This window comes from Hyla sarda, chromosome 6, assembly GCF_029499605.1.
Source record: "Hyla sarda isolate aHylSar1 chromosome 6, aHylSar1.hap1, whole genome shotgun sequence".
NCBI lineage: Eukaryota > Metazoa > Chordata > Amphibia > Anura > Hylidae > Hyla > Hyla sarda.
This window is the reverse complement of record NC_079194.1, coordinates 153950954-153972245: the sequence shown is the minus strand read 5'-3', so window position 1 is coordinate 153972245 and position 21292 is coordinate 153950954. Positions and strand designations below refer to the sequence as shown.

The 21292-nt window shown below is 45.1% G+C and overlaps 1 protein-coding gene across 5 annotated transcripts in view; it reads right to left on the bottom strand.

Annotated features, from left to right (window-relative positions):
• ANKAR (ankyrin and armadillo repeat containing) overlaps nt 1–21292 on the bottom strand; it is a 95544-nt gene that overhangs the window by 66027 nt on the left and 8225 nt on the right. The window contains exon 2 of one of the 5 annotated variants that reach the window (XM_056525594.1): nt 1299–1437. The exons of 3 other annotated variants lie outside the window; for them this stretch is intronic. The gene's annotated coding sequence lies outside the window, so the exon portion shown is untranslated. The remainder of the gene's footprint in view (nt 1–1298; nt 1438–21292) is intronic. One more of the 5 variants, XM_056525596.1, reaches the window with a different exon arrangement.

The window sequence follows — 21292 nt, the reverse complement described above, 5'->3', positions numbered from 1 at the left end:
GAGACTACACTGGAGTTCAAAAACAGAATTAACCAACACAGGTATTCTATCCGCAAAAAACGTTTGGATCTACCTGTATCCAAACATTTTTCAGACATGGGCCACTGTGAAAAAGACTTACATTTCCCACTTATTGATCACATCCCCCCACTTAAATATGGTGGTGACCGTACCAGCATCCTAAAAAAACGTGAACTGAAGTGAATACAAACCTTGAGATCATTACGTCCCCATGGTTTAAATGTAGAATTCGTAGTAACACCGGGTATACTCCAAATTTCATAGGTATACCCTACCACATCAGGTATCGGACAACATGTGATACAAATAACACTGTGATATGTTTATCATACATAACAGCTTAACTCTTGTTTTTTGTTCTTTTAGATTACGGATATACGCAAGGAACAGTGGAGGAGACATACTACAACACTGCAACCCCTTGCACATGTCTGCAGCATGTATTTGCCTCGCCACAATAAGAGTCTGCCATCCGAAAAACCATGGGCACAGAACCGGTCTCCACATCATACAGAATCGGGCCCGCAAGTGATTGGTAAGTGGGGGACAGATTCGGTCTTCCCGCTACTCCACGTCTGTGACGGGGGTGGAGGGGGACCGACTGGCGACTCTCAATCTGCATGTCCATGTGGTGAGGGTTGCCACTGTCCTCTACCCCCGTCACGGGCATCCTTCGAGACTGCATCCGTACATAGTTGTATGCCCACAGGTTATCCAACAGTTGTAATGGCTGCCATAGACTCTAGATGCATCTTTGCTCAGGCGCGGGCCTGCCAGAGAACCCGTTACTTTGGTGCCGCTGAAGCCGGAAGGTGATTGGCTCCGGCCTGGAGTGAGTCATCTATGCGCATGCGCAGTGACTCCCCGACCGGCGCGCACACCACCGGAGTCTCACAGCGATCTCTGACGCCATACCACATGCTGCAGATACCGGGATGCAGTATGTATGCTCCACCCCTCATATTATGTTGCGTTTTACCCCGCTCTTAATCCACCATGAGTTAGCACTTGTGTAAATTACACTGTAGATACCTATGTAATACACTGATGATGCATTGATCGTATATGTATATATATGGATCTGTATATTGATTTGGATTCACTACAATTGATTTGTCTTATGAATTTGTAAATATTGTTGACACTATTGTGATTGGCTGACACTATTATTGAGTCACTATTTAACATCCTGTTTGTAACACATGCCTCATGCTTGAGAAAGGCTGTAATTGGATTGCCAAAAGGTCGCATGACTTTGGGTGAATAAACCTCCATACCGTTTTTTCACTACATTGGTGTGCTGCTGGATTGACTTATTTCTTGGATTTCTACCTTATGACTCCCGACCAGAGTCTATACCGGCTTGCACCCGGCACCTGAGCAACTTTCAAGTTGTGCTGCTTCTTCCCCTGTATCCTGTAGATAGATAGATAGATATGTTTTTTTTTTATGTAGGAGTCTATGTAAGATGGATGCCACAGAGTAGCATATGTTAAAGCTATACACTTACAGTGTTCATCGGGGAATCCCCTGATGGACACCACAAAGATGTGGTGTGAAAAGGACCTTAACCCTTTAACCCCTTCCCGCAGAATGTCATATATAACCGCCGGGTTGTGCAGTGCGTTCGCGCATCCCGACGTTTATAAATGACATTCAGTTAACCCGGCGATGCGCAGCATCGCACGGGTTAACTGGCAGAAGTCCCGCTGTTTCCAGCAGGGGACAACTTCTGCTTCACCCCCAGGACCATCCATTGATGGTCCTGGTCAGCGATCACTGTGATTGGTCCCTGTGGACCAATCACAGTGATCTAGGGTGAAAGTTCAGATCCCCCGCACTGCCCGCCCCTGGAAGTCGGGCAGAACGGGGGACGATGGCTGCGGGGGCTCGCGGCATAGGTGGGGGAACACGTGGGGACCGGCGGCCTTACCTGGAGCAGCGGCGGGACCGAGGAGCAGCGCGGGACCGGCCACGTGGACGAGCAGCGACGGTACCGGCAGGTGAGTATATGGTCCTCAGAAGCAGCAGTGAAGAACTTCACTGCTGCTTCTAGGAGTCTGAAAACTACAACTCCCAGCATGCCTAGACAGCCTTTGGCTGTCTGGGCATGCTGGGAGTTGCAGTTTTGCAACATCTGGAGGGCCCCAGTTTGGAGACCATTGTATAATGGTCTCCAATCTGTGCTCTTCCAGCTGTTGCAAAACTACAACTCCCAGCATGCACTGACTGTCCAGGCATGCTGGGAGTTTTAGTTCAGCAACATCTGGCCCTTCAGATATTGCCGAACTACAACTCCCAGCATGCCCTTAAGCTGTCTGGGCATGCTGGGAGTTGTAGTTTTGCAACAACTGGAGACACACTGGTTGGGAAACATTGTTTCTAACTCAGTGTTTCCTCACCTGTGTGCCTCCAGCTGTTGCAAAACTATAACTCCCAGCATGCACTAACAGACCATGCAGGCTGGGAGTTGTAGTTTTGCAACATCTGGAGGGCCCCAGTTTGGAGACCATTGTATAATGGTCTCCAATCTGTGCTCTTCCAGCTGTTGCAAAACTACAACTCCCAGTATGCACTGACTGTCCAGGCATGCTGGGAGTTTTAGTTCAGCAACATCTGGCCCTTCAGATGTTGCCGAACTACAACTCCCAGCATGCCCTTCAGCTGTCTGGGCATGCTGGGAGTTGTAGTTTTGCAACAACTAGAGACACACTGGTTGGGAAACATTGTTTCTAACTCAGTGTTTCCTAACCTGTGTGCCTCCAGCTGTTGCAAAACTATAACTCCCAGCATGCACTAACAGACCATGCATGCTGGGAGTTGTGGTTTTGCAACAGCTGGTGCACCCCCCACCCCTGTGAATGTACAGGGTACATTCACATGGGCGAGGCTTTTACAGTGGGTTTCTCGCTGCAAGTTTGAGATGCAGCAAATTTTGCGCTGGGAAACTCGCTGTAATCCCCCACCCATGTGACTGTACCCTAAAAACACTACACTACACCTACACAAAATAAAATAAAAAGTTAAAAACACTACATATACACATACCCCTACACAGCCCCCCTCCCCCAATAAGAATGTCCGGTACACCACTGTTTCCAAAGCAGAGCCTCCAGCTGTTGAAAAACAACAACTCCCAGTATTGCCGGACAGCCGTTGACTGTCCACGCATGCTGGGAGTTTTGCAACAGCTGGAGGCACCCTGTTTGGGAATCACTGGCGTAGAATACCCCTATGTCCACCCCTATGCAAATCCCTAATTTAGGCCTCAAATGCACATGGCGCTCTCACTTTGGAGCCCTGTCGTATTTCAAGGCAACAGTTTAGGGTCACATATGGGGTATCGCCGTACTTGGGAGAAATTGCGTTACAAGGTTTGGGGGGTATTTTCTTCTTTAACCCTTCATGAAAAGGAAATGTTGGGGTCTACACCAGAATGTTAGTGTAAAAAATTAAACATTTTTACACTAACATGCTGATGTTGCCCTATACTTTACATTTTCACAAGAGGTAAAAGGGAAAAAAGCCCCCCAAAATTTGTAACACAATTTCTCCCGACTACGGAGATACTCCATATGTGGGCGCAAAGTGCTCTGGGGGCGCACAACAAGGCCCAGAAGGGAGAGCGCACATGTACATTTGAGGTGATTTGCACAGGGGTGGCTGATTGTTACAGCGGTTTTGACAAATGCAAAAAAAAAAAGAAAAACCACATGTGACCCCATTTCGGAAACGACACCCCTCACGGAATGTAATGAGGGGTGCAGTGAGAATTTATCCCCACAGGTGTCTGACTGATCTTTGGAACAGTGGTCCGTGAAAATGAAAACTTGTACAGCCCACTGTTCCAAAGATCTGTCAGACACCAGTGGGGGGGCAAATGCTCACTGTACCCCTTGTTACGTTCCTCAAGGGGTCTAGTTTCCAAAATGGTATGCCATGTGTTTTTTTTTGCTGTCCTGGCACCATAGGGGCTTCCTAAATGCGACATGTCCCCCGAGCAAAATTTGCTCTCAAAAAGCCAAATATGACTCCTTCTCTTCTGAGCATTGTAGTTCGCCCATAGTGCACTTCAGGTCAACTTATGGGGTACCTCCATACTCAGAAGAGATGGGGTTACAAATTTTGGGGGTATTTTCTGCTATTAACCCTTGGAAAAATGTGAAATTTGGGGGGAAACACACATTTTAGTGAAAAAAAATATATATTTTTTTACATATGCAAAAGTCGTGAAACACCTGTGGGGTAATAAGGCTCACTTTATTCCTTATTACGTTCCTCAAGAGGTCTAGTTTCCAAAATAGTATGCCATGTGTTTTTTTTTTGCTGTTCTGGCACCATAGCGGCTTCCTAAATGCGACATGCCCCCCCAGCAAAATTTGCTCTCAAAAAGCCAAATATGACTCCTTCTCTTCTGAGCATTGTAGTTCGCCCGTAGTGTACTTCAGGTCAACTTATGGGGTACCTCCATACTCAGAAGAGAAGGGGTTACAAATATTGGGGGGTATTTCCTGCTAATAACCCTTGGAAAAATGTGAAATTTGGGGGGAAACACACATTTTAGTGAAAAAAAATAATTTTTTTTTTACATTTGCAAAAGTCGTGAAACACCTGTGGGGTATTAAGGCTCACTTTATTCCTTGTTATGTTCCTCAAGGGGTCTAGTTTCCAAAATGGTATGCCATGTGAGGGTTTTTTTGCTGTTCTGGCACCATAGGGGCTTCCTAAATGCAACATGCCCCCCAAAAACCATTTCAGAAAAACGTACTCTCCAAAATCCCCTTGTCGCTCTTTCCCTTCTGAGCCCTCTACTGCGCCCGCCGAACACTTTAAATAGACATATGAGGTATGTGCTTACTCGAGAGAAATTGGGCTACAAATATAAGTATACATTTTCTCCTTTTATCCCTTGTAAAAATTCTAAAATTGGGTCTACAAGAACATGCGAGTGTAAAAAATGAAGATTGTGAATTTTCTCCTTCACTTTGCTTCTATTCCTGTGAAACACCTAAAGGGTTAAAATGATGACTGAATGTCATTTTGAATACTTTTGGGGGGTGCAGTTTTTATAATGGGGTATTTTGTGGGGTATTTCTCATATGAAGACCCTTCAAATCCACTTCAAACCTGAACTGGTCCCTGAAAAATAGTGAGTTTGAAAATTTTGTGAAAAATTGGAAAATTTCTGCTGATCTTTGAAGCCCTCTGGTGTCTTCCAAAAGTAAAAACTCGTCACTTTTATGATGCAAACATAAAGTAGACATTTTGTATATGTGAATAAAATTTTTTTTTATTTGTAATATACATTTTCCTTACAAGCAGAGAGCTTCAAAGTTAGAAAAAATGCTAAATTTTCAAATTTTTCATCAAATTTTAGGATTTTTCACAAGGAAAGGATGCAAGTTACCACAAAATGTTACCACCATGTTAAAGTAGAATATGTCACGAAAAAACAATCTCGGAATCAGAATGATAACTAAAAGCATTCCAGAGTTTTAAATGTTTAAAGTGACAGTGGTCAGATGTGCAAAAAACGCTCTGGTCCTTAAGGCCAAAATGGGCTTGGTCCTGAAGGGGTTAAGGACCCAGCCATTTTACACCTTAGGACCTGGCCATTTTTTGCACATCTGACCACTGTCACTTTAAACATTAATAACTCTGGAATGCTTTTAGTTATCATTCTGATTCCGAGATAGTTTTTTCGTGACATATTCTACTTTAACATAGTGGTAAAATTTTGTGGTATCTTGCATCCTTTCTTGGTGAAAAATCCCAAAATTTGATAAAAAATTAGAAAATTTTGCATTTTTCTAACTTTGAAGCTCTCTGCTTGTAAGGAAAATGGATATTCCAAATAATTTTTTAAATTATCATATACAATATGTCTACATTATGTTTGCATCATAAAATTTACGTGTTTTTACTTTTGGAAGACACCAGAGGGCTTCAAAGTTCAGCAGCAATTTTCCAATTTTTCCCAAAATTTCCAAACTCACAATTTTTCAGGGACCAGTTCGGGTTTGAAGTGGATTTGAAGGGTCTTCATATTAGAAATACCCTACAAATGACCCCATTATAAAAACTGCACCCCCAAAGTATTCAAAATGGCATTCATTCAGCGTTTTAACCCTTTAGGTGTTTCACAGGAATAGCAGCAAAGTGAAGGAGAAAATTCACAATCTCCATTTTTTACACTCGCATGTTCTTGTAGACCCAATTTTTTAATTTTTACAAGGGGTAAAAGGAGAAAATTTATACTTATATTTGTAGCCCAATTTCTCTCGAGTAAGCACATACCTCATATGTCTATGTAAAGTGTTTGGCGGGCGCAGTAGAGGGCTCAGAAGCGAAGGAGCGACAAGGGGATTTTGGAGAGTACGTTTTTTTTAAATGGTTTTTGGGGGGCATGTTGCATTTAGGAAGCCCCTATGGTGCCAGAACAGCAAAAAAAAAAACACATGGCATACCATTTTGGAAACTAGACCCCTTGAGGTACGTAACAAGGAATAAAGTAAGCCTTAATACCCCATAGGTGTTTCACGACTTTTGCATATTTAAAAAAATCTAAATAAAATGTCACTAAAATGTGTGTTTCCCCCCAAATGTCACATTTTTGCAAGGGTTAATAGCAGAAAATACCCCCAAAAAATTGTAACCCCATCTCTTCTGAGTATGAAGGTACCCCATAAGTTGACCTGAAGTGTACTATGGGTGAACTACAATGCTCAGAAGAGAAGGAGTATATTTGGGTTTTTGAGAGCAAATTTTGCTCGGGGGGCATGTCGCATTTAGGAAGCCCCTATGGTGCCAGAACAGCAAATTAACCCCCACATGGCATACCATTTTGGAAACTAGACCCCTTGAGGAACGTAACAAGGCATAAAGTGAGCATTTACCCCCCACTGGTGTCTGTCAGATCTTTGGAACAGTGGGCTGTACAACATTTTTAATTTGCACAGCCCACTGTTCCAAAGATCTGTCAGACACCAGTGGGGTGTAAATTCTCACTGCACCCCTCATTACATTCCGTGAGGGGTGTAGTTTCCGAAATGGGGTCACATGTGGGGTTTTGTTTTTTTGCGTTTGTCAAAACCGCTGTAACAATCAGCCACCCCTGTGCAAATCACCACAAATGTACATGGCGCACTCTCCCTTCTGGGCCTTGTTGTGCGCCCCCAGAGCACTTTGCGCCCACATATGGGGTATCTCCGTAGTCGGGAGAAATTGCATTACAAATTTTGGTGGGCTTTTTCCCCTTTACCTCTTGTCAAAATGAAAAATATATGGCAACACCAGCATGTTAGTGTAAAAAAATTATTTTTTTAACACTAACATGCTGGTGTAGACCCCAACTTCACCTTTTTCTAAGGGGTGAAAGGAGAAAAAGACCCCAAAATGTGTTAGGCAATTTCTCCTGAGTACGGCGATACCCCATATGTGACCCTATACTGTTGCCTTGATATACGACAGGGCTCTGAAGTGACAGCGCCATGCACATTTGAGGCCTGAATTAGGGATTTGCATGGGGGTGGACATAGGGGTATTCTACGCCAGTGATTCCCAAACAGGGTACCTCCAGCTGTAGCAAAACTCCCAGCATGCTTGGACAGTCAATGGCTGTCCGGCAATACTGGGAGTTGTTGTTTTGCAACAGCTGGAGGCTCCATTTTGGAAAGAGTGGCGTACCGGACGTTTTTCCTTTTTTTGGGGGAGGGGGGCTGTGTAGGGGTATGTGTATATGTAGTGTTTTTTTACTTTTTATTTTATGTTAGTGTAGTGTAGTGTTTTTAGGGTACAGTCACACGGGCGGGGGATTACAGCGAGTTTCCCGCTGTGAGTTTGAGCTGCCGCGCAAAATTAGCTGCATTGCAAACTTGCAGCCTGATACTCACTGTAAGCCCCCTGCCCATGTGAATGTACCCTGTACATTCACAGGGGGGGGGGGGGGGACCTCCAGCTTTTGCATAACTACAACTCCCAGCATGCACAGTCTATCAGTGCATGCTGGTAGTTATAGTTTTGCAACAGCTGGAGGCACACGGGTTGGGAAACACTAAGTTAGGAAACAGACAGTTTCCCAACCAGTGTGCCTCCAGCTGTTGCAAAACCACAACTCCCAAACATTCTCAGGCATGCTGGGAGTAGTAGTTCGGCAACATCTTTGGAGCCAGATGTTGCCGAACTACAACTCCCATCATGCTTGGAGTTGTAGTTTAGCAACATCTGGAGGACTACAGTTTGCAGACCACTAATACAGTGGTTCCCAATCTGTGCCCTTCCAGATGTTGCAAAACTACAACTACCAGTATGCCAAAACTGTCCAGGCATGCTGGGAGTTGTAGTTCTGTAACATCTGAAGGGCCAGATGTTACAGAACTACAACTCCCAGCATGCCTGGACAGTAAGGGCATGCTGAGGATGTGTAGTTTTGCAACATCTGGAAGGGCACAGTGGTCCCAAAACTGTGGACCTCCATAAGTTGCAAAACTGCAACTCCCAGCATGCCCAGACGCCAAGGGCTGGCTGGGCATGCTGGGAGTTGTAGTATACAGGGTCCAAATACAGCAATGCATGACGCTTTACGGCGACGTGCATTGCTATAAAGGGCCCGACCGCGGTTGAAGATCAACTCACCTGTCGCCGCCGTCTTCATCGCCGGGATCCAGGTCTTCAGGGACGAGGTAAGTACCGGGGCCGGTCCCCAGCACTCCCCTGTCCCCCGCCGCGTCCTCGGGTCTTCCTCCCGTCCTCTCTGGAGTTCCAGGGGCCGGGCAGTGCGGGAGGAAGTAACCGCCCCCCCCCACCCCCCTGCAATTGGACAGATCACAGGGAATAGGAGGTGGTGGCAGGCTTGGCCCGGGATCATGCAAAATTACTGGGCGGTCGGGTCCCAGAGACCCGATCAGCCCGATATCGCCGCAGATCGCAAGGGCGATTTCCCTCGCGATTTGGCCCCCCCTACATGGCCCCCCTCGGTGTTTGCCCTGGATGCCTGCTGAAGCATTTCAGCAGGCATCCGGTTCCGATCTCTGCCCGGCGCGCGGCAGGGACCGGAAAACGCCAGGATGTACAGGGACGTCCTGGGTCCTTAAAGCCCAGGGTGCGGGGACGTCCCCGTACGTCCTGGGTCCTTAAGAGGTTAAAGGGGTACTCCGGTGAAAACCTTTTTTCTTTTAAATCAACTGGTTGCAGAAAGTTAAACACATTTGTAAACTACTTCTATTAAAAAATCTTAATCCTTCCAGTACTTATTAGCTGCTGAATGCTACAGAGGAAATTCCTTTCTTTTGGAACACTGATGACATCACGAACACAGTGCTCTCTGCTGACATCTCTGTCCATTTTAGCATCTGCAATGCATTTGCAGATGCATTGCAGATGCATTGCAGATGCATTGCAGATGTATGCTAAGGGCAGCATGGTGGCTCAGTGGTTAGCACTGCTGCCTTGCAGTGCTGTGGACTTGGGTTCAAATCCCACTAAGGACAACAATAAATAAAGTGTTATTATTTTTATAATAACATCAGCAAAGAGAACTGTGGTCGTGATGTCATCAGAGAGCATTCCAAAAAGAAAATAATTTCCAGCTAATAAGTACAGGAAGGATTAAGATTTAGTAATAGAAGTAATTTACAAATATGTTTAACTTTCTGCCACCAGTTGATTTAAAAGAAAAAAGGTTTTCACCGGAGTACCCCTTTAACTATCTGTGTAGAGAGGGCAGTGAGAATTATAGCACACTGCTCTCTATAGATCAGATACATATGAACCTTTCTGTGCACGAAAAGGTGTGATTTGCCAGTCTGCAGTTTACAACTTTTTAGTGTTTCCCAATGAGTATGCCTCCAAATGTTGCAAAACTACAACTCCCAGCATGCCTGGACAGCCTTGTAGTTGTAGTTTTGCAACATCTGTTGCCACACAAATTGGGAAACACTGGGCTAAATGTTAAAGGTAAAATATTATTCAAAGTGCTGGTAGCTCCTAATAGTTACCAGTAGGTGGCACCAACATTCTCTGTTTCAACTCATTTTCCTTTAAAAGGTAAAATTGATGTGATGCTGATGCATTAACATGTATATAAGAGCTGCTTTAATGGAAAGCTGAAGCTCCAGTCCCATCCTGCATTAACATACAGAACATCAACCCACAGACACGGTTATATTTACACTGAATATCCATACAATAGGGTTCCTCAGTTATTACGGACTCTTGCACATATATGGCAGTGCCGGCTAATGACGTCATGACATCAGAGGAGGCGAATCAGTTCATTGTAATGATGAGAGATTCAGAGAAAACAGAATGAGCGGATTAACCCTTTCAAATGTCTCTAAAAACCTCTCACTGAAGTGTGGACCTAGCATTATTAGGCCAATCAATTAATGTCTGAATGAATGGTCGATGTGTTATTATTAGATTAATGTGAATGAAGGATCTGCTAAATAATGAGCAGAAATACTGCTACTACAAAATGACAACGGTAGCTTCCTTTAAGCATAACAATAAATAAAATTACAGATCTCCAACTATGCAGGACTAATAATTCACATTTATCAGCCCTCCAAAATGAATAGTACACTGTGCCCTTAAAAATTTATAATATATATTGATACCTCAAAAAACAATACTGTAATAATATACTGTACACTATGCTCCCAGAAATAAATTATAATAAGCACTGCTCCCCTTGAAACAAATTATAATACACACTGTACCGGCTGAGGTTAATATATACTGTCTATGGAGGTTAATATATACTGTACACCATGAAATGAATTTTAATACACAGTTATGTACTTACATAGTTCCCTAGGTTGAAAACAGACATGAAGTTCAACCTATAACCCTACTCCAGAGCAAGACAAAAACCCTTATTGCCACATTCCAATAATAGTATTATATTAATAAAGGAAGGCACCCAAACCCCTTGTAAACTTGTTCAATGAATCAGCCATCACAAAATCATCTTATTGCTCTTACAGTAAAAAATCCCTGTCTGTGATGATGATTTCTAGACATAGAGGATGCCCCTATGTTATGGTTACATGTGGTAGGTTGGGGTAACAAACTATTGGAATTAGGTTCCACACATGTCAAGTTTGGCATGTCAGAACTTAGCAGGATTGTGTATTCAGACTGAATTGTATGATGAGGGATGTAGTTTTACGTGGCAGGAGTAGGGAGTGGTGCAACCCTTCATCTTGATATATTTAATCACAAACCATTATTTCAAATAAGCTGTAATCCATACACAAGGCCCCAGGAAATAATACCCCTAAAGCCAGGGTTTATGGGTGCCTTGCACCCATGAGCACCTATTTAATCAATTGTATTTGTGTCTTTAGGGGCTGGTTATAACTGATTCAGAGGAAATGGTTAGGATCCAAAAAAAAATCAGGGTGCGAGAGCCGGCCTTATCCTACCACTGTATAGGGGCCTCAGACTATCCCTCAATGAAAGATGGCGCAGAAAGCATGCAATATACAGACACTGTGCAAACAAAAGGGAGCAGAGGAATAGGAGGTCTTACAGATACAAAGCTAGTAGGAAACAGCAGAACGTTTCAGCTTTGGTTGTAAGTAGAGTTGAACAACATAAAGCCAATTTGAAACTTAACAGGCAGAGCAAGAAATTACTATAAATTAAATAACAAAATGTGGCCAATATTAGAGATTTTATGATAGCTGAACCCACCTCTTGAGAATAATCTGTGAAAGTTGCATGATGGCCTGTTATCAGTGAAGGTATTGCTGCTGAATACCCTACGGTTCAGTCATTATAATTGTTATGGATATGAGTGTATTTAAAGGATTTCTCCAATTGTGAACAATTTCATTAATCTCAGCCATGGTTGTTTAATTTAACAAAAGTAATGCTGAAGATTAAGATTTCCCTAGTGAAAACCAGTTCTTACTGAATGCCTTGGTCAAAACTAGAATTTACTGCTGTCCCCCAGTTGAAACTAGTTTTTACTGGACACCTTTGTGAAAACTAGAACTTACTGCTTTTCCTAGTTGAAACCAGTTTTCACTGAGCGCCTTCATGGAAACTAGAATTTACTGCTAATCAAAAACCTGAATGTAAGTTAAAACTGGTTTAAACTAGAGAAAGAGTTATAACAAAATGACTCAGTTTAAACCTGAAAAATAAACAAACCTGATGATGCGGAGGTATTAGATGACTCAGAGGAGGTATTAGATGACTCACAGTATGTAACGTTGAATTTGGTTTTAAAACTAGCTTTAACTAGGGAAATCTGTTTGAGTGAAACAGTCAAAAGCAATTAAAAGTGTCAATTGGGAATTAAAAATACTTCTATGATGTAGCAAATGTTGAGGATACAGCAATATTTGGAATAACATATAGGATACAACATTTGTTTTTTGTATTAGCAGTAACATTCTAGTTTGAATGAAGGCGTTCAGTAAAAACCTAGTTTTAACTAGGGAAAAGCAGTAAATCCTCCTTTTCACAAAGGCGTTCGGTCAAAACTCATTTTCACTTGGTGGAGAAACCTCCAACTGTGGCCCAATTAATGAGGCAAAGAAGGGAGGTGTGCATATGAGGAAAAGAAACAGTGTAGTCTGGGCTCTCCCTAGGAAAGAGCAAGCTGGCTGTAGGGGAGAGACACGGGTCCTGCTGAGGAACACACAGCCTGAGCTGTGAGTGGCCCAAAGAGTGGTGTGAACTGTAGAAGTTTGCAGGAGGCATTAGTTTAACTGGCTGAGAGAAGCTCAGCAGGTATTAGTCAGGGCATGCTGATCTGTTTAGTTAGTGACCAGACAGTCTAGGATTTTGTTTTGTTCCTGCTTTATGTTTATTTTTCCTGCAACCTGTCTAGTAAAGCTCGCAAGGTGCCAGACTTGCATTAAGAACTGTTGTTTGCCGGTTAATTGAGAGGAAACATGTCCCGTGGCGGTGTCCAAGATTATCCCAGAACTATCCCCAGGGAGGAATCATTACATTTGGTGGAGGATGAGAGCATCACGTTGCTAAGGGCAACCAACAGTCGAGTTGCAGTAAAATGTTGCTAGGGGCAATGGATCGTGTCAAGCAAATGGGTCGAAGTCGAAAGGCCATTGCTAGGAGCAACCGACGTGGGCCACAACCGGTGGTCGCCAAGACGGAAGTGAGGACCCGTGAGTTACTGGTGGGTGGAATCCCACTGCTTGTGGAACTGGACTTTTACCAGGCTGTTTCCAGAATCATGCCGGACATCATTCCGTTTGTGAAGTCCCGACCAGTGTCTGGTAAGACTGTTCAAATTGACTATGAAACCTGTTTTGGGACAGTGAGCCATATTATGGAAGTGTGTGCCAAGCTTACGGTAGAAATTATACTGGGCCGAGACTTTCCATATTTTTGGCAGTTGTGGGATGTCAAGAGTGCGCCATAGAAACTGCACACAAAGGTTCCTGAGTTAATGAAGACTGGTGAGTCACTACTTGACTGTGAGAACCGTGCTGTAAATTGTGAACCCATGCAGTCTGATAATGTTTTTTTGTGAAAAACTCATGCTTATGTGCTCGGAAGTAGAGTGTACTGCTGCCAACTCTGACAGGACAGAAGAAAACCTGTGTGAACTGGTAGTAGGAGGTAAAAAGATGATTGTTTTGTTAGATCATAGGTGTATAATAAATCTTGTAAAGGCCAGTTGCAGAAAGACAAACCCCGTTATAGTGTCTATGCAGGCCGGTATTTGGGGTTATAAAACTGTTAATGTCTGTATTTCTACTCCCTATGGTACTGTAGGTCACAAGGTTGCAATAGAGCCCTCCTTGGAGTAGGATGTAGTACTGGGGACGGATTTTCCATTTTTTCAACAGTTATGGGAAGACTGTCAGGTGACTAGAGCAGGAACACCTGATAGGCTCACAACATTGGACCTGCACCACACACTAATAGAAAGTTACTCAGCAGAGGCTGAGGATGGGGAGGAGTCTGTCAGACCAATAGGGGAGCTGAAGAAAAGTCTGTGAGTCAAGTCCAAGTGGTGACTTGGAAAGAAGCTACAGAGATGTCTGTGGATAATCCAGAACTACTGAAGAGAGTACATGTGGAGCTGGGTGCTGTGCTTACTGTCACAGACAGAGTCCTGAGTGAAGGAGATGTGGCATCTGGACCAGAGAGGGATCGTGACCAGGAAAGTCGAACCACTGGACCAGATGTTGTTGCAGACCCAGGAGCCCTAGTCGTTTCTGCCGGGCCACTGAGAGACTGTGTTGAGGTGAAAGAAAAGTCTGCCAATGAGCAGAGAGACAGTCCAGAGAAACTGTTCAGGAACTACCCGGAGGTCCAAGTGGCCAAGACCCCTGAAAAGACAGAGAGTTCTCCAAAGATGGAGAAGAGTTGGAACAAGTTGGCTTGAAGGAAGAGACAGGCCAAGGACAGGTGGCTGTCAGAGGACAAGAGATTGTCTCAAGGTCCAACAGCAAGAGTGAGAAGACCACTGTAAGTAAGAGGTCTCGGGAAAAACGAGCTGGTCTTGGTAAAAAACGGGAGCAGATCCAGAATCTGGAAGAAACCTTACAGATGGTTTCTGCTAACCTGGCACAAAAAGAAGAAGAGGTACAGCACCTGAAGGAGGAGAAGGAAAAACACTTGCAGACTTGAAGAAAGAGCAGAAAGCAAAGCTTCAGCTAAAAAAAGACATGGAGCGCCACAAAAATGAGTTTGCGGCTCTGCAGGATGAACTGTCCCGCTCCCATCCTTTTCTGACCAGAAAGTAGAGTGAATTGGAGAGTCTGGACAAGCAGATCTCATTTCAGGAAGAAGTGAGTGTTCTGCGCGGTAGATATCAGGCTCTACGGAGTGATCACAAGGCTAGGCTGGTAGCCATGGAAGTGCTGGAGAAGAACAAAGTGATAATGGCTCACCAGCAAAGTTTGGGCGATGGCCATACCGGTGACAGAATTAGACAAAGGCCGGGAGCATCTGCCTTGTCCGCATCTAGTGTCAAGAGCCCTGCACAGACCAAGGTGAAGAACCTGGCATTGGAGAGGTGTGACCTGACGGGAACCTTTGGCAGGGAATTTGTCAAAGGTGACCGGGAGACTTGGGCTTGGTGGTTGGTGAGAGTGTGTATGAAGGAGGGATGCGCCATTGGAGTGGTGCAGGTGAACGCTGCTGAAGAAGGAAGCCAAGAACCTCAGAACCTGTTGGACAGAGTTGTCCAGGAAAAAGAAAAGGCAGTTGGGCCCTGCCTTTCGAATGCAAGTGCTCCTTCCCGGTGGTCTGAATAAGGGGGGGGGGGGGATATGTGATACTGTGGCAAGGAAAGGGTGTATTTCCCTGGCTCACCCTGGAGAAACCTACACCTGCGGCCTAATTAATGAGACAGCAGAGAAGGGAGGTGTGCATATAAGGAAAAGGAACAGTGTAGTCTGGGCTCTTCCTAGGAAAGAGCAAGCTGGCTGTAGGGAAGAGACACAGTTCCTGCTGAGGAACACACAGGTTGCAGGAGGCATTAGTTTAACTGGCTGAGAGAAGCTCACCAGTTATTAGTCAGGGCTTGCTGATCTGTTTAGTTAGTGACCAGACAGTCTAGGATTTTGCTTTGTTCCTGCTTTATGTTTATTTTTCCTGCAACCTGTCTAATAAAGCTGTCAAGGTGCAAGACTTGCATTAAGAACTGTCGTTTGCCGGTTTGTTGAGAGGAAACGTGTCCCGTGGCGGTGTCCAGGATCATCCCGGAGCTATGCCCAGGGAGGAGTCCTTACAATATATATATATATATATATATATATATATATATTATACTGCGAAAAAGACACAAAACTAGAATTGGATTACCAAACATATACTAGATTTTATTGAAGAATACATAATAAACACTGAATAATAATATTAAAAAGGCAAAAAAAGGCACCCAACAAAATATGTGGGGATAGGAGGTACAGCGCTAACATGCAATCATATATATGGCCAATTCATGTAAAGTGCTTGTGCTCCTGAAAGGTGCTAAAATGGTAAACTGCCTCATGGGTCTAGCCTCAGCTAGGATTGCCAGAGCGTACACTCTATTGTAAACCTACAGCTCACTAAGTAATAGAAATAACATCATGCCATATAAATATCAATTAGAAAGTATCTTACCCATATTGGACTGCACCGCTTATGCCACCACAACCCCCTGTGACCTATGGGCTCCCTGCTAGTCTATCACATATAATCCCTGGGTGGAGCTAGCATCACTCTCTTTGAGCTCTGCTCTCTCTTTGTGCTGATTGTCAAATTGTGCCTATAGTGTGTGTCCAGAGCAGTGGAGGCCTCAAGTCAAGTCCTGCAGCCTCATGTCAAGTGCAAGTAAGCTGGTTACTTTCCTGTCAGTCAAGTCAACTCTTCTGTCTAATGTGAAGCTAATTATAGTTTCACCATCAAGTACAGAAGCGGCAAGTCGAATTTCAATGCCGATGTACTGTCTCGGATAACACCCTCCCCACCCCCGTGAAGAACCCCCTGTCAAAGACGTGGGGAAAGACATTAAGATTCCCCCATTTTATCAACGGTTTGTGAATCACAATATTGTGATTGCCCTCAGGGTTGGGCGAACCCAGGTCCTTAAAGGAAGAAGACCTATACACTTGTAAGACTCTTCAAGACGAAAGTCGAGTCATGGGGGATCTGTTGGACTACCTGCTGGCGAAAAAGGTACCAACCTGTCTATGCCGAGCACAGTGTGATTATGAGCTGAAATGTCTGTGGTGACAGAGGAAGAGACTGTTCGTGCACAAGGGACTGTTGTACCAAAATTCTTTGGATCCGGTCTCTGGTGATCGACTTCATCAGATTCTGGTTCCCCGAAGAGACATGGAGATGGTCCTCAACGCATACCATGATCAGTCGGGACACTTTGGAGTCCACAAGACAGAAGCTACTGTCCGGAACAGATTCTACTGGATCGGAATGTGAAGCGACATTGAGAAATGGTGCAGTGAATGTGCAGTCTGTAACGTCACCAAGAATGTGCGCAAGAATGCCAAAGCACCCCTACATCCCCTCCAGAGTGAAAGGCCTGACCAGTTCGTCGCGCTAGACCATGTCAAGTTGTCTCCTACCTGGTCCGGGTATACTTATGCTCTAACCATGGTGGATCACTAATCCAAATGGGTTGTCGTTGTACCCATTAAAGACCTCACAGCCAAGACAACAGCCCAGATGTTCTACTCCAATTGGGTGCAAACCCTTGGGTGTCCGGAGTCTGTTCTAACGGACCATGGAATGGCTTTCAAGGCCCAACTCTTTCAAGAACTGTGTTAATTCCATGCCTGCAAGAAACTCCGGACTACTGCTTACCACCCCCAGGGGAACGGGCTCTGTGAAAGCATCAATCAAGTCTTTATCCACATGTTGCGAGCAGCTTCTGTGTCAGCTTCTGTGTCATCGAGTGGCCCCGACTGCTGCCTGAACTATTGGAGATTTATAAAAACACAGTCCACTGTTCTATGTGGTACACCCCTTTTTATTTGATGATGGGGCGCCATGGACAGCTGCCTAAAGACTGAACATTTGGACTCCAAGCCCCGTTCAACAACTCTCTGCAAGCCTCCCTGGAGTGGGTCTCGGACCACCAGAGAAGAATCCAAGGGGCCAGAGAAATTGTCAGCAAGAAGATGGGGGTGGCCCAGCAGAGACAACAGGAAGATTATAACCGTCATGCTTCTGCAAACCACTTCAATTGGGCGCTAAAGTGTGGCTGCGGAAGTTTCTGAGAACCCATAAATTAGACTCCATCTGGGAGACGGAAGCGTACACAGTGACGGCCATACCCTATCAAGATTCTGACGTGTACGAAGTACAGAAGCCTGGGTATGAGCCTCAAGTTGTTCATCGCAACTGAATCAAACTGTGTCTAAAAGAAGGTCTGCCTGTGCTCCCCGCACCATCTCCTCCAGCTGTCAGACTTACAAGATATTACGTCCCAGTCAAGGGGATTCATCCATCTATGGACTTCCCTATGTTTTCCCCAAGTCAGCCTGCGGTCTTTTGTGTTTCACCAGCCTCGGGGCCGTTTCAGCCAACATTGATTTTTACTCCAGCTCCAGTCCTTTCACCGTTGGCTCCAGTTTATACACCAGTTTCCAGAGCGCCAACTCAGTCACCAATATCTACAGCACCACAGTCAACGACGCCGGATTCTGCCAGTCCTGACCCTGTGCCAACTCTCGACTTCGCTGAGGAAGACCCAGTTACAGTGTCAACAGTACCAAGAGCTCCAGAAGACACCGGTGTTCCAAACTCTCCAGAAGTGGTGTTGCGTAGGTCCCAAAGGTCAACCCAAGGACAACTCCCAGCGAGGTACAAAGATTAACTCTTATTAAAATAAATAAAAAAAGTTATATACCACACATACTCCAGTATAGTCAGTACATTATTACTAAATTAGTCTAGTCCAATGTCCATGTCAAGATTAGGACTGTAGCCTTGTATATTTTCCAGTCCACCCATGTCCATAGCAAGTATGTCTATTGTTTTCTCCTGTCCCAGTGTGCAGGATACTTTGCTGGCATGAAGGTATTCCTGATAGTTCCACAACACACGTGCAGTGACAGAGGTAATCAAATATAAATGTAACATTATGTTTAAAGTCTATGTATAGAGTTCTGGGTGGAAGTGTGTCAAACCAAGGGACCCCAGTAGCCAAGGCATTGGGTAGTTGTTATGTATATTGTTGATGGAAAAGTGTCGAGGAGAGGAGAGCATGTATGGACATTAACCACGCCACATGGACTCATTGCAGTTCCTCATCAGACCTGGAAAAGACATTGGGTAAAAATTCTCCAGGAACTGTCATTGGCCCCAGTGGTCACTTTGGTCCTCCAACCTTCGGGACTGGGCGTCAAGGGCAATTGTAATTAAAAGGGTGAGTTTGTGGTAGCCCAGTACAGGATGGTGTTTCCCCGTTCCTTCCCTGCCCTGTAAGGCAGTGTCCCTCAGTGTCCCCAGTGCCCCCTGCAATTGTTTCCCCCATGTAAATAAGTTATGTACTATATTGTGTATTGTACCTTTAATAAATGTAAAGCCAAACGGTGAAGTATCCAGCTCACCAATCCGCCACGTGTGCACAGATGCGGGAGGACTACACGCATGGAACAATGGAGCACAAGGAATATCCAGCACCACAACCACAGAATAAGAATGTTGCTGTTTATTGCTTCATCAGCGACACGAACATAGGACACAGCATGCACGGACAAGGAGTGACGCCTTTCGGCGGGCGTAGTCGCCTTAGTCATACTCAACTTAATTAAAGGACAACTGCAGCGCAATATACACTTATCCCCTATCTACAAGATAGGGGATAAGTGTTTGATCACGGGGGGTCCGACCGCTGGGACCCCCCCGCGATCTCCCTAACGGGGCGCCGCCATTAGCGCTCATAGTGAGCGCTAAGGCGCGTAGCGTCGACCTAGAGGTCGACGCTGCCTCCCCGCCTCTCCCATAGAGATGTATGGAGGAGGTGTGCCGGCCGCAACGTCATGCTGTGGCTGGCACGCCCCCTGCACGGGACAGCCGCGGCCCCGTACAGGAGATCACAGGGGGTCCCAGCGGTCGGACCCCCCGTGATCAAACACATCCCCTATACTGTGGATAGGGGATAAGTGTTAATCACGCTGCAGATGTCCTTTAACTTAATAAATGTACCATGTGATTGTTACCCAGGAGGTACTAGTGACCAGCTGACCCCAAAGGTGACCTATGGGCTCCCTGCTAGTCTCCCCCATATAAGCCCTGGGTGAAGCTAGCCTCGCTCTCTTTGAGCTTGGCTCTCTCTTTGTGCCGAGGTCCTGTCCAGTCAAGTCAGATATTGTGCACCATAAATATCATTTTGGTGACATGGGGGATAGTCTATACATGGTCCAAGGTGGAGATAGCTTCTCCTGGGCCAGGCACAGGGCAATAAACACACAGACGCCAATTTATGGATAACTGTCTTTTACTGAGGAAGGAGTAGATGGTATAACACTCGCAGTACGGAGCAGAGTAGAAGGGATCCATTGTAACCCTTGGGAGCCCTGATACCTTGCTGGGACTTATGGTGTTTTTCACACACTTGAATTAGATAGACTGGAGACTTGGAAATTAAGAGCTATCCCATGCTGACTAGGGTTCTGCTAAGGTCCAATTTCTGACACTGCCAGGGTATGACTCACCAACTAATGTGAGGGGAACACTAGCAGAATAGTGAGGCTGATTTGATGAAAAGCTTCTTTTTAGGCTTCCCTTGGAATCACCTCACACTTCTTCCACCTCCTTTCCACACTGCAGCTCACATAAAGCTCTGCACATAGCAGTGACTAGACTCACTCACTCAACTCAACTGGGACAACTACTCCCCCCTACACTATATACAGGGCAATTTGGGGGTTCCCACAGTAAACAATAGAACAGTAAACACAGTAAACAATAGAAGAGTGGGCCCAACACAGGAGCAGCAGGCATGTCTGAGGAGATCTGCAGCCCACAGGACAGCCTTTGGTGCCGGGACAGTACATAATATTGACAAACACTTTGCCATGAACTGAATTATGCCACTGTGCCATGAAAACAATGAAGAATGCCTCTGTGCCCCCCCCCAAACAATGAATGATGCAACTTGCATTCTCCAAATGCATTGTGCCATGTTGTCCCAGTAATGCCCTGCAGCTCTGTGGTCCCCTAATATACTGTACCACTGTTCCTCCAAATGTACTGCGCCACTCTAATGTATTGTACCATTGTGCCCCCCTAAATGAACTGTGTCGCTGTTTTCCCTAATGTAATGTGCCACAGTGCCCCCCTAATGTACTGTGCCCCCATAATGAAGAGTGTCATTGTGCCTCCATAATGTACTCTGCTACTGTGCACTCAAATCATTGTTTTCCAAACTGTATCTTCAGCTTTTGCAAACTATAACTCCCATCACGCACAGACTGAAGGGAGCTGTAGTTCTGCAACAACTGGAGCACTACAAGTTGGGGAATACGACTGATCCTCTTCTAGTTAGGCCTGGCCAGAGAAGAATGATGCAGGCAGTGCTAATTTCACCATCCCATCTGTATCATAGAGGATGTTCCGGTTGGCCAGGCACGGAGAAGTGCTCCTTTGCTCTGGCCAGCACTCGGCTATTAATTTGTATCAGTGTCTTAAAGACATTGATACAAATGAATGCAAGGAGAGTGGATGCTTTTTTTATGCCGGATCCCTGAATCAGTTGGAGGTCTGAGTGATTGGTTACCCCGATCCACCAGTTAAGTATAACTGGTATAGAGAGACATTGTGATAGCTT